We start from the raw sequence: 12,722 nt of genomic DNA, 5'->3' as shown, positions 1-12,722 counted from the left end.
TGGGGGTCTCCCCGTTTCTTTCCTTTTTTTTGTTTTGTTTGTTTTGGATATGCGTGAGAGAGAGAGAGAGAGAGAATGCGTGGGCGTGTGTTTTGATTTTTTACACGTTGAGCGGTTGTTTAAAAAGCAACAACTGTGATAGAAAAAGCGATAGTTCGACACTCGTGAGATTACTGAAAATTGTGGGTGTGGTTGTGTCTTTCCACTAGCTTTTTTTTCCGGACATCAGTTAGCCAACTCGTCAGTCCCCGAGCAAACCACTGAAGGCACTAAATCTCTTTGCTCCTGCAGAGCAACTCGGCAGCTCTCAGTTGAAGTCTGCACGACACAGTTCATATTCTAAATTTAGCATCTTTGTTTGTGAAACAGCAGCACTGTGGTGAAGCATTTAACTAAAATCTAGTTTTATAGATTCTGGAATTGGTCACAGACCTAAGCGTTGGTGAAGAGGAAAGGATATGTATGATACGTTCTTAAACCAAAGATCTAATCGACATAGGATATGTGCAAATATTATCAGATATGAGTATACATCAGTGACATTGTTTGTCCAAACCAGGAGAAAAAACTTTTCCTACAGCTGGGGTACACAACAGGTCCGCAATTTGCTCAACGCCCAGAGAAAGAGAAAAAAAAGCCTTTCTATCCATGATGCTTAAACCAGTGAATTCAGTCAGCCGCTCCCCTTGACATTGCCCATGGAGCTCTCCCTCTCTCTCTCTCTCTCTCTCCTGTATATCGTGATATCGTGTCTAAACCAGCAGTTGCTCACACATCGACCTCAACGCATTGAGGCCTCTGACAAAAAGAGCAGCTTGGCTTTACATTCTGGGAAGCGCCTTGCCAGCGCAGTGCCTCGAGGTTGGAAGCAGGTTTCATGGAGGAGAGCACTATGCGCTGAAGCTTGCACTCTGCGCGTCTCACACAGCCGTGCACGCTGGTGGCTCCACGCACCGGTAAGCAGGATGTGCGCCGCTGTGTAAACTCGGACACGAAGCGTCATGAATATGGTGGGATCAGAGGCAGATGCAAAAGGCAGTGAGCCCCGTGTAGGAGTCCAGTAGCGATTCACAGCTCTGTGTGTGTGTGTGGTACTGGTGGTGGGGGGATCCTGCCAGGAAGCTGCAGAATTTTCTCTTCAATTCAAAGCACAACTCTCTTCATATTGAGACTTCTATTCATTACTGTGATTTATTCACATAAATCAATGGAATCCCTGTATTATCAAGACAACAGGTGGAATTTTTGCACCTTATTCGACCTGATGGCGTTTCTGGAACTAAAAATTGTGCAAAAATCTGAAAACAAAAACCAAAGTAAATTTAACTTAAAGTCTAAGTAAATCAAATAATAATCGGGGTATATTTGAAGCCCCATTGCACACATTGAAACTTTATCTGCAGGGGGCTGATATGACACGTTAAGAGACAAACATTAGGTTGCCAGATTTATTATTTATTTTTCGTTAATTCTATACAACCCCATACATCAAAACCAAACATTTTTTATTGCTGTAAGTTATGAAGTAGCTTGCATTTCACTACAGGGAGGTACAATCATTTCAATAGTCTTTAATGAACACTGGCCATTTGCAAATCATCTTTTGCACACAAATGCACAAATCCTACCTAAAAAAAAGAAAAAACCTGAACAAGTTTGAAGTTTTGCACATCAGCATTATGGGCTTTTGGCCTGTTTTACTAATAAGTCTTTGTACGGTTTTACACTGAAACACATGCACAGATGCTTTGGTCCTCATAAAGCCTTGAAAACTCATATATCACTGTGCTCCTCTTGGGTAGTTAACAGTTGGCATTCCACTTTACATGATCACCCGTAAGAATGTTTACCACCATTATTTTGGCTGAATTCATTCAAACTCAAATTATTTTTATGGTGCTTTAATGACTTTGTCCCCATTTTTGTCATCTGGAAGCCACCATAGATAAGTTTAATTGTGCTTCAAATCTGCTATAGTTGTAAGCTATTTATTTGGTCTTGCTAAAATTATTTCTGGCACAAAGCCCAGCTATAACTATAGACAAAAAAGGACGAAATTTAGGGACTTGGAAACTCAAGATGAACACATGGAAATACAGTTTTAGTTTAATGAGCTATCCTTTCAATACCATGATATGCAAAAGTATTCCACCACGCCACATTTCTTTATATTTTGTTGGGAATTTAGGAAATAGGTGAAGCAATTTATCGAAACATGCAGCCATACATGGAAAAAGAGTATATAAAGCAAAGAGTTTTTACGCATTTAACAAGCTTGAAAGTCAGTGTTTGGTATGGCAATCTGAACTTTTTATCTCTTAGGCAACCTTTATTGTCATTTCCTCATCTAGTTTTCAGGAATAGTTCTCCAGACTTCCTGAAGAAGACTCAAATAATTTCTTTAGATGTAGGGTATCTTTTCTTCATTTCTCTCTCAAGATGATCCCATAGTTCTTCAATAATTTTGATGTCTAGACTCTGTGGTGCTCATTCGATGACTGATAGTGTTCCATTGTGTGTGTGTTTTGTTTCGCCATCCAGGTATGCTTTTACTGCATTGGCAGAGTGTTTGGAATCATTGTTATGCTGAAAAATAAAGCCATTACCAATTGGATGCATTCCAGATGGTGTTGCATGACAGGTCAAATGTACTTTTCTGCATTCATAAATACATTAATCAAGATCCCCAAGACTACTTGTTGAATTGCAGAATCAGAAAGTCTGTCTCCTTGGAAGCAAAATCTAAAGAAATGGGTCAAGACTTTTGTGAAATGTTGTACTTGGTCACTTGCTGATAGAAATCCAAATGAACAAGAGCATAAATCATATGCTTTCTGTTGATTTTATTAGTTGGTATGTTTGTGCATTCAGAAATGGGCTTCTGCATATGTTGGGTGTAACAAATGGTTCCTTGAGTTACTGTTGCCGTCCTATCAGCTCAAAGCAGTCGGACCATTCTCTTCTGGTCTCGGGCATTAATAAAACAATTTTATAAAGAGAACTGGCACTTACTGAATGTTTTGCCTTTTTTCAGGCTATTCTCTGCAGATCCTACAGATGGTATATCAGCAGTTTCTGAATTACAGCCTGGCCAAGTACATTTGGCATTAACAGCCATCAGTGTCACTTAAATCACTTTTCTTCCTCATTCTCCTACACAATTCCCTGTAAATCATGATGTATATCCGAAGTTAGTCGGGCTTTAACGTGAATATTGTGTGCTTGTGTCTATTTATTTAATTTAATCCTGCCAGCATGTCTTATATGAAAGTAGCTCACATAATTAATCATACATGGTTGTATAAACAAAACAGTTTATAAAAGTATGTTGGTTTGAAGACTATGACATATCTTTGACTCACCAATACTCATTCGAAGATAAACAGATGGAGGAATTATACAATTCTACACAAGTTATAATACTGTGTGTATAAAAAACATAATGCTGTAATCTAGCCCTCAAATCTCAGTGTGTAGATTCAGACATTACCTTGAATCTGCCACTGAAGAAAGCAATTAAATATTTTGACCTGCTCTGCTGTTCTTAATGCCTGGTTTGGCCAATTGTTAAACATCCTCAAATGGGCTCTCATGCTTCCATTTCCTCTCTGTCTTTCTGCATCTTTGCACTAAGAGGAATGTAATGACTGCCTTTCTGAGCGTCCCAGTAAAACACTTCTTCCAAAGCTATACTCAGGCTGCCCTGTGCTGAGGAATGAAAAAGGATGTCCGCAATGTTTTCAAAGAAGCATTTGTGTTGTTTCATGTCAGTAAACATGCGTTTGTTTGCTGGGATCTTGGCAATATGATGGAAGTATTCAGGGAAGAGGCTTGTGATCTCGCTCTGCGTGTGTGTGTGTGTGTGTGTGTGAGAGAGAGAGAGAGAGAGAGAGAGAGATAGCATTCTGTGCCTGAGCACACAGATAGCAGATCTCAGTTAATCATCTGCCATAACGTTGATTTAGGTTTTGAACATGACGGAAAACTCAAACAATGGCAGAGGATGTCAAACACTGACTGTTTGGATGGGCACTACATTCAGTATTCTAATAGTTTGATCTTCACACATATACAAACATATTTAACTGAAGGGCGATCAGCTTTTTGGCCACAAATTGAAAATGACACATTGTGACTATAGATAGGAAATATATATTTTTCCATATGTCACTGATACGTAAATGTAACGTTCAAAGATACTGGATCTTTGTTTTAAAAATGGTCATTTATCGATACTTTTAATTTCATAGCAAATTCATTATGATGCGGAGCTCTTCTGCGTTAACCGTTGTACCTATAATGTCATCTCAACTCACCATTTATCTTATTAATGAATTGTTACACATTAAAATCTTGTCAAAGCTTTTATAAAACCTAAACAAATATTAGCAAAACAATCAGACCAAAGCAGTTTACTTGTATTTATTTATTTATCACGCATATGCTGTGGGAAGGTGGGAAGGGAAGAAGATTGATTACTGTGCAGTACTTAATAAACCTCTACTGGTTGTTGTCTTACTGTGGAGTTTGCACCTGGTATGTTCTCAGCAGGTAAGGCTTCCCATGGATTGACTGTCTGATATCCATCCAGATGGACAGAGATGGACCAGCAGCATGCCAAAGCTCATGGCCAAAATAAAGTGCCGTCATTTCATCCTCTCTCTCTCTCTCTCTCTCTCTGTCTCTCTCTCACCATGTCCCTGTGTTGGATAAAGTTGGATTGACTGTCAGATCTAAAATTACAAAACAACATAGTATCCAACAGTTAACGTACATCACATTTATAATATAATCAAACACAATTTGTCAGGCAGGGAAGGAAATTGCACTCTGCCTTTCCCTGTAATTAAAACACCTCTCTGTATTTCTCTTTTATGCGAACTGCAATTACAGCATTGACACCGCTGATTAGAGCTCCTTAACTCAGCAGGAGAGCTCCATTAGAGGACTTGGGAAGGCACTTTTAAATTATGTCAATGCGAGACTGTCCTCGCGTAAAGTACGACCCAATAGGTTGTTTGTGCAAGCAGCTAATATGAATTATCCTTGTGTTTTTAAAATTGAACGACCTCTAGTGGTAAATGCATGTAAAATATGCGCTGGCGGTGTCGCTGTTATATGGGGCAGAACTCATCACCCTGGTAACCTAGAAAATGGAGCTTTCTAACATGTGTTTATCCTTGTAAAAGGTTCTGTTTTATCCCAAACTATAATCTGGTCCTAATCCTGACAAGTAGCCTAGTTTTAATGCCTAAATCTGGGCAAACAGCGAATGAAAATGAAAGTAAACATCGATTGACTCTAAATGTAAAAAAAATGATTCAAAAAATGACTCTAAAGCTCAGCCTCTCAGTTGAAAGTCGTGCATGTTGCTAAGTACCCAGAAACCCTTCTTTACTATTTCAGTAATTATTTTTATTTTATTTTGTTTCAGTTTTGAGGCATGGTGCAAACAACCATTGATTGTTTATATGGAGGGCTTTTTGAAAATATTACTTGTATTTTTTCATTTATTTTAGTGTTTGGGTCAATTAAATTGTAAAAAGGGTATTTGAGATGTACTTGAGGTAATGCAATATTTTAAAATATTCTCAATCAGCTTTCTGCTTTTGTGACAGTGGTGTATTTTTCCATCATCTTGAAATTATAGAAGTTATTTAAATATTTAAGTTTATTTAAGTTATGTTTCACTTATTGTGTGTTGTGTGTAACTTGAATCTGTTGTGTTGATCTGACTTGTTAACTTAAGTTCAATTTAAAATAAAATAATTAAATTTAAAAAAAAAAAAGCTTCACAAAAAGACGATCACCAGTGTGTAGTGTAAGCATAGTTGACCCAGATAAAGTTATTGATAGCTAGACATGGAAAAAAAAAAGCTTACGCGGTGCAGTAGTGAAGGAAATAGTCAGATTCTCTGTCTAAGCAACAGTTGCTTCTCAGGCATAACTAATCTTACGAGGTAAAAATTCTCTCGCAAGTTTAAGTTTTGTAGAGAAGACATTCACCTCCAGGCTGCAAAGTGTTATATAGTGGCCTTTAAAATGAAAACAAAAGGTACAAATTAGCATAAAGTAGCGGTGCAGTACTTAAATCTGCCTCTATTAACAACCTCTTCATACTTAAAGGTCCTGAAATGAGTTCCCACACAATGAAACTCTCCCAGGTGAATCCTAAAAAGTCAATATATACTAGTTAAAGATAAAGAAGGAGAGACCATTTACAACCACCAACTGACAATGTCCCAAAAACATCCTAAACAGAGGAAGAAATGTACTACTTTAAAACAATCAATAATAATAATAAAGGGTCAATTAATGTGTAATCAAACTTTTGTAAATGGTTACTTCCAAGTTAGAAAAATGTTTTGTTTACTAATCATCAGTCATGCTATTGATGTAAGTAGCTTGTGTAATATAAAGCACATTATTGCATCCATTCAAAGCAATGGACAGTGCACAAGAAAGGTGAAGGAGAGAGTACCGGCAGGGTGAAGTAGATGGAGACGACTGTCAGCGGTGACTGGTGACAGAAGGAAAGCAAGCAGCAAAATTAAAGATGCGCTGATTTTCAGTGGGACTGACCAGAAGGAGGGCTATAGAGGTTGAGTGGTTTAGAGACGAAGTTAAGAGAGACAAGACTGAGATCATTTGGACTTGTGCGAAGGAAGGATAGTGGATAGACTAGAGTGATGAGTGTCTTTTAATACATATATCTGATCAAAGCTTTTTGACTTCCTTCATTTAGGATCCCATGATTTGAAGACTAAAGAAAAAGAAAAGAAACAAGTCATGCTCTAATGTACAACACATTTTTTAATTTCTTTAAATTGCATATTCTTTAAATGGCATATTGAGGATTTTGCATCAGGAATGAATTAAATAGAAACACACTTATCGGTCCTCTGAATAATGAATACATAAAAATATGACGGTCCTCTCTTGCACTTCACCAACATTTAAGTTCATGAATGTTTCACCAGATCTAATAGATTCAAAATCCTATATTGGCTGCACTCCATCCATTACAGTTAAAAACTACCCATCAGCACTGCTTTGAGCTGTCCGTGAATGTGTCCTGAACAGGGTTAATACTGACAATGCGCTTACACCAAACAAATTGTGAGGATGGCGGTATCGACCTTTACCATGTAGATTGAAAAAAATAAATAAATAAAAGAAGTCCATAACCCAAGTTTTATGCTTCATTAGCTTGCCTTAACTAGCTTCACTACCAGAGGAAGCACCACCTGCTAGCTTTTCAAGGTTATGGTGTCCTTACCTGCCCAGCTAACACCAAAACAGCAGATAGTTGGCCAACTCCATTTTCACCTCCACATTTTCTTTCTCTTCATTTCTGTCTCAGTATTTCACTCTGCCCCCAACAGACGTCGGTCATTGCTGCCAGAACTGCAGACAGGAGTCCAGGGTGAGTGTCAGCTTTAGCCACAGTTGGATGGGTGGAAAGATGAAGGGAGTGATGGAAGGAGGGAAGGGTGGGAGGATTATTTGGAGGCCTCTGCCAGAAACCTCACGTTTGGTGTCTTGGCATCAAAAGCGATGATTTAGACTGCGACACAGGATGACAGCGATGTAGTTGGCTTCTTGTGTCGCCGTTCCACCATGCCACCTGCAGATTTCAAAGATCAAGAGCTACAGTCACACAGTGAGGCTTATACTTGATGCACTTTAAAGGGGCACTTTTTTTTTTAACATGTGATCTCAGCTACAAAATTAAGGGAGCCTTACTTTTGTATAGCAAATTATATGTTGACAGCACAAAACCAAATCTAATCACAAATCTTTTTAATATATATATATATATATATATATATATATATATATATATATATATATATATATATATATATATATATATATATATATATATATATATATATATATATATATATAAAGTTGGACTCATTTTTTTTTCAATTTCAAGGACAAACTTAACAAGCAGACCAGTGATAAAAAGTATGAGAAAGATTGTCAATAAATAATCAAAATGCCATTTGAAATTTTTTTTTTTTTTCTGCGTCTTTTCTTCAAATAATTTGATTCAATCAAGTTTAATCAACTCAGGTCGCAGATTTATGAAGGCACTGCCTCTGCAAGCACACTGACTTTAACTTGACATTGACTTTTTTTCTTCCCATGGAGACTGAATATCAACTCTTTATTCTTGCATATGGAAAATAAGGAATACCATACGCATGACAAGATTCCAGAATGTCAGCAATCAAATAATTTCTGTTTCATAATTAAACCAGCATCTGCAGAGCAAAACATTTAACTTTCACATCATACATATAAATATTATTATTTCCTATTATGTATTCTGTGGCTTTCTGTTTTGTTGCACCACTTTTATTTCCACTCTCCTTACAGCAGGACGTTGGCAGCTATCCAGCACAGTTCATTGTGAAGCTTTTGGCTGTAGTCAGGCAAGAGGTCAACTGAGGCAGCGAGGACAACTGTTTTCTCCAAATCAACATTTTATCGTACTATGATATGGTTTGGTCTCCATGGAAACTGCAATGGAAATTTCTTCCTAATGTTGAAAACCACGGGAACTGGTGCAGCACATCATGTGTAAGGAACAGCGATTTTAAAGAACTACTGCTTTGTGTGCGCTGTTATGGATGTGTGACTACGGGGGCTGACGGGAAAAAAAAGATAAAACCAGGCCAAGTCCCAAAGATTTCAAAGACTGAATTTAATGTAGGTGTTATGCAACGGCATTATTGATGGAGGAACACTCGCAAGCACTAACTGTATATTTCTAGCCATTAACCTACAGACGAGCGGAAAAACAAAATTCAGATACACAAAATGATTTTATAACCTCTACCACTAGTCCCCCTACAACAACCTAATACTAAACTCTAAATAGCACTTTGAAATACAAATTCCAACTCCTTTATACCACCACGTACTGAAACATATCAGTCACTTAATAAAACTTGATCCTGACGTTAACCCTAAAGTCATCCAAAAATTACTTTTAGAAGCACTGACCTAAAATTGTTCACTGTTCTTGAGCACATTTAGTTCATGCTATCTCCAAACACGCATCCACATTACACCACACATGCTGAGTTTCTTCTACTGTAAGTGGTTACCATAGATACTGCATTGTGAGGCACATGAAGTACAGTGGGTCCATCTCACGTGGGAAAAATCATTTATTTATAGAAGCACTGTGATGCGGCCAGAAACGAGTTTAGACAATGCACTTTTTTTTTTGACTAATCACAGGCACCGTAAGAGGGACTGTGGAGTATGGTGTGCAAGTTTGTCAGCAGTGACTTTGAATTCTTATTGTATTTTTCTTTGGCAAAATAGAACCAAGTCGCCTGTCAGAGCTGTCCATGGTGCTGAAGGACAGATGCACAAGAGCGGATATCTTCAAATCTTCTCTCATCTGTTTTTCTTTCTGTTTATCTACAGTGTAGCGTGCTTCCTCACACCAATTTCAGTCTCTTTAAAAAGAATTTTATTGAACATACAGCTTAACACACACATACACACTCCAGTTCTACCATCTGAAAGTTCCTCCTCCCTCAAAAAGGTCAGCAAGTTGTGAAAAGTTTCTTGCAATAATCTCCTAGCTCTGCATCTTGCTCCTTGAGAGGCTGCTATATGTGTTCAAGTACAGAGTGCATATCATGACATGTTTAATTAAATCCTGTTTTGTTGAATAATGAACTAATTAACAAACTCCTTCTGAAGGCTTTTTCCTCCTTCATCAAAACACATTGGATTTTCAAGTATGTCCCGTTATCTTCCCGAAGTAATTGTACTTCCTAAATTGACATAATTGAATTGCTATTCATCCTGGCATACGAGGTGTATTGTTCTCATGGAACGAAGCATACCTAATTGCAATCCATCAGAATCACTGTGCCTTTTTCATCTCAGTTCAGAACTTAAGACTAATGAATGGTTTAGTGATTATATTTTATGGAAATATGCTCTGTTAGATATAATGACCTCTCATTAATTGCAATTGTTCTCTTGACATGGGCTTTAGAATGTAGTGACCGGTTACAAAGAAATTATAAATTGGGAAGACAGAATTGCGACTAACATGTAAGATCACGATCACCATGCCAGGACAATCAATAAAACTGATGTAAGGAGTTGCCATAGCTGAATTTTATCTCTGCTGGCTGTTCATATAACAATATGGATTTAGACGGCTCCCAATTTAGCCAGCCTAACCATCTGTTTCTCTACTCGCTGCACCACTGATTGTGAATGTTTGGTTGGAGGACTGACAGAGTGCACTTCTAGATGTAGTCTCCAGGCAGGCAATGATCCAGTCAGCATTTTAATATCTGTCTATAAGTCAGTCATTATGCTATTTAGGCAAAACGTCGAACTAGCAAGCGCATCGTTCTATCAATCAGCTATCCAGTCAGGTAATTATCCAGGCAGCAACTTGTCTGTCTAGGAAAAAAATGCTATGATGGAAGGAAATTAGGTGAGCAAACAGGCAGACAAGTTACAGATATATTCAAAAGTGCATGTCAGTCTCTGATTTGGGTCAAGCCAATCTTCTCCCACACAAACAACATCATGTAGCTTCAGATCCTTCTCTTTTCAGAAGTGCTAATTTTTGTAAATGTTAAATATTCTTATAAGTGGTGGCATGCTTAAAAAAACAGTGATCTACTAAATGTGTGGTGCGTCCAGTACTACTTAAAGCAACCAAATTGCAGAGGTGGCTTAAATAGTGATGGCCCTTGTCTGCATCACAAGTATTTATGTGCGTACACTTGTGACTGCTTTTCTGAGATATCAGAAGCTTTACAAAGCATGTTTAGCACATTCACAGCAGGGAGGAATAGAATGTGTTCGCTTTTGCTGTGGCTCATCCAAAATCTCAGCTAGTGCCAGCAATGCAAATCAGGTCAGAAGCCTTTCATGGTCAGTGCACTGTGGTTGGTCAGATGAGTTGACCTCATGCTTTAAAAGATCAAGTTGATCGCGGCATTAGGGTCAGATAACATTATGTACCAGCAAGTCAACAGAGAAACTGAAACTGCCACTGCAATTGCTTCTAATACAGTACTACCTCAGTATATGCCTGGTCTGTATTTCCTACTATTGCCACTGTTGCAATTGTACCCACCACTTCTAGGATGGCCACTGCTCTCACCACAATACTCGTGTTGTATAAAGTAGTGTTAAAGCTTCTGCTCCCATACCTCTAACAAATGCTGTGTTCTATTTTGAAATATCAAATCTTAGTTTTATCATCCAGTATGCAAAGTGAAATTATGCCCTCCATGTTCTTCTAATAATGCAGCATACAGGATATTTCTTTAAAGAATTATAAATGTTCACCAAACTCTTTCTTAAACTTTCGATTTTTACTTTGATGATATGTCTAACAATACAAGATTGGGCGATCGTGGCTCAAGAGTTGGGAGTTCGCCTTGTAATCGGAAGGTTGCCAGTTCGAGCCCCAGCTTGGACAGTCTCGGTCGTTGTGTCCTTGGGCAAGACACTTCACCCGTTGCCTACTGGTGGTGGTCAGAGGGCCCGGTGGCGCCAGTGTCCGGCAGCCTTGCCTCTGTCAGTGCGCCCCAGGGTGGCTGTGGCTACAATGTAGCTTGCCATCACCAGTGTGTGAATGTGTGTGTGAATGGGTGGATGACTGGATATGTAAAGCGCTTTGGGGTCCTTAGGGACTAGTAAAGCGCTATATAAATACAGAGAGAAAACCAAGAGAATAACTTCAATTTATCAGACAAATTACAGCAATATCCAGTTTTCTTTTAAAAGAATCAAATCTGAATATGCTTGAACTGAAAGTGATCGTTTCCATATGATTTAAACAATATTTTGAGATCATTATATAACTTCAGCTTTGAGTACAAAGAGACCACAGTTGCATAATCAGTCTTCACAATTTAATGCCTTTAGAAGAATTTCCTATATTTGTATCCCTCATATGAATTATTGATGGAATCACTATATCACTTATGATATGATACCTCTAATGAAAAAGTAATGGTGCACTGGAAGAAAGTATTGTAGTTCATTGATCACTGAGCATATAACCTTACAGAGGCTTGCTGGCATTCGTCAGTGAATATTGGCTTTCACTTTTTTTTTCTCTTAAAGTTGTTCTGTTTTCAAGAGAAAAAATCAGTTTATGATTATTGCATATGAGTTATAATTAGCATTTTTTCCACATAGTGGTGGTACAGTAACTATTCCTCCCACACAATACTGTCTTTGACTTTTTTTGCACGAACCTAGATGAATAATAAATAAATAAATAGAGTGATAAATTTCGCTTTTGCACTTCATTTGCAGGGTTTACTTTTCCGATATTTTTCTTTCTTCCATACACCTTGCACAAAATGTGCTAGTGGAAACTCACTTAGCAGGGTGCAATTTCTTGAACTGCGCTTTTGCAACAGAAATAAATTCATGTGAACTCAGTTCTGACTTTTACAGTATGGTGTTTCCCCCCTTGTTCTGGGTCTGTGGAGTTTGAAGGTGCACTAAATGTACCTACCGCCCACTCCACTCAACCACCTAACTACTATATGAATCATGCTTTCGCTCTACTTGCAGTTTTCGGGTTTTGCATGAACAAAGTCCCGCGATTACACACACACACACACACACACACACACACACACACACACACACACACACACACACACACACACACACACACACACACACACACACACACACAC

The sequence above is a fragment of the Rhamphochromis sp. 'chilingali' genome (genome assembly GCF_963969265.1).
Source record: "Rhamphochromis sp. 'chilingali' genome assembly, chromosome: 19".
Lineage (NCBI taxonomy): Eukaryota > Metazoa > Chordata > Actinopteri > Cichliformes > Cichlidae > Rhamphochromis > Rhamphochromis sp. 'chilingali'.
Note: the sequence above shows the minus strand (reverse complement) of the source record.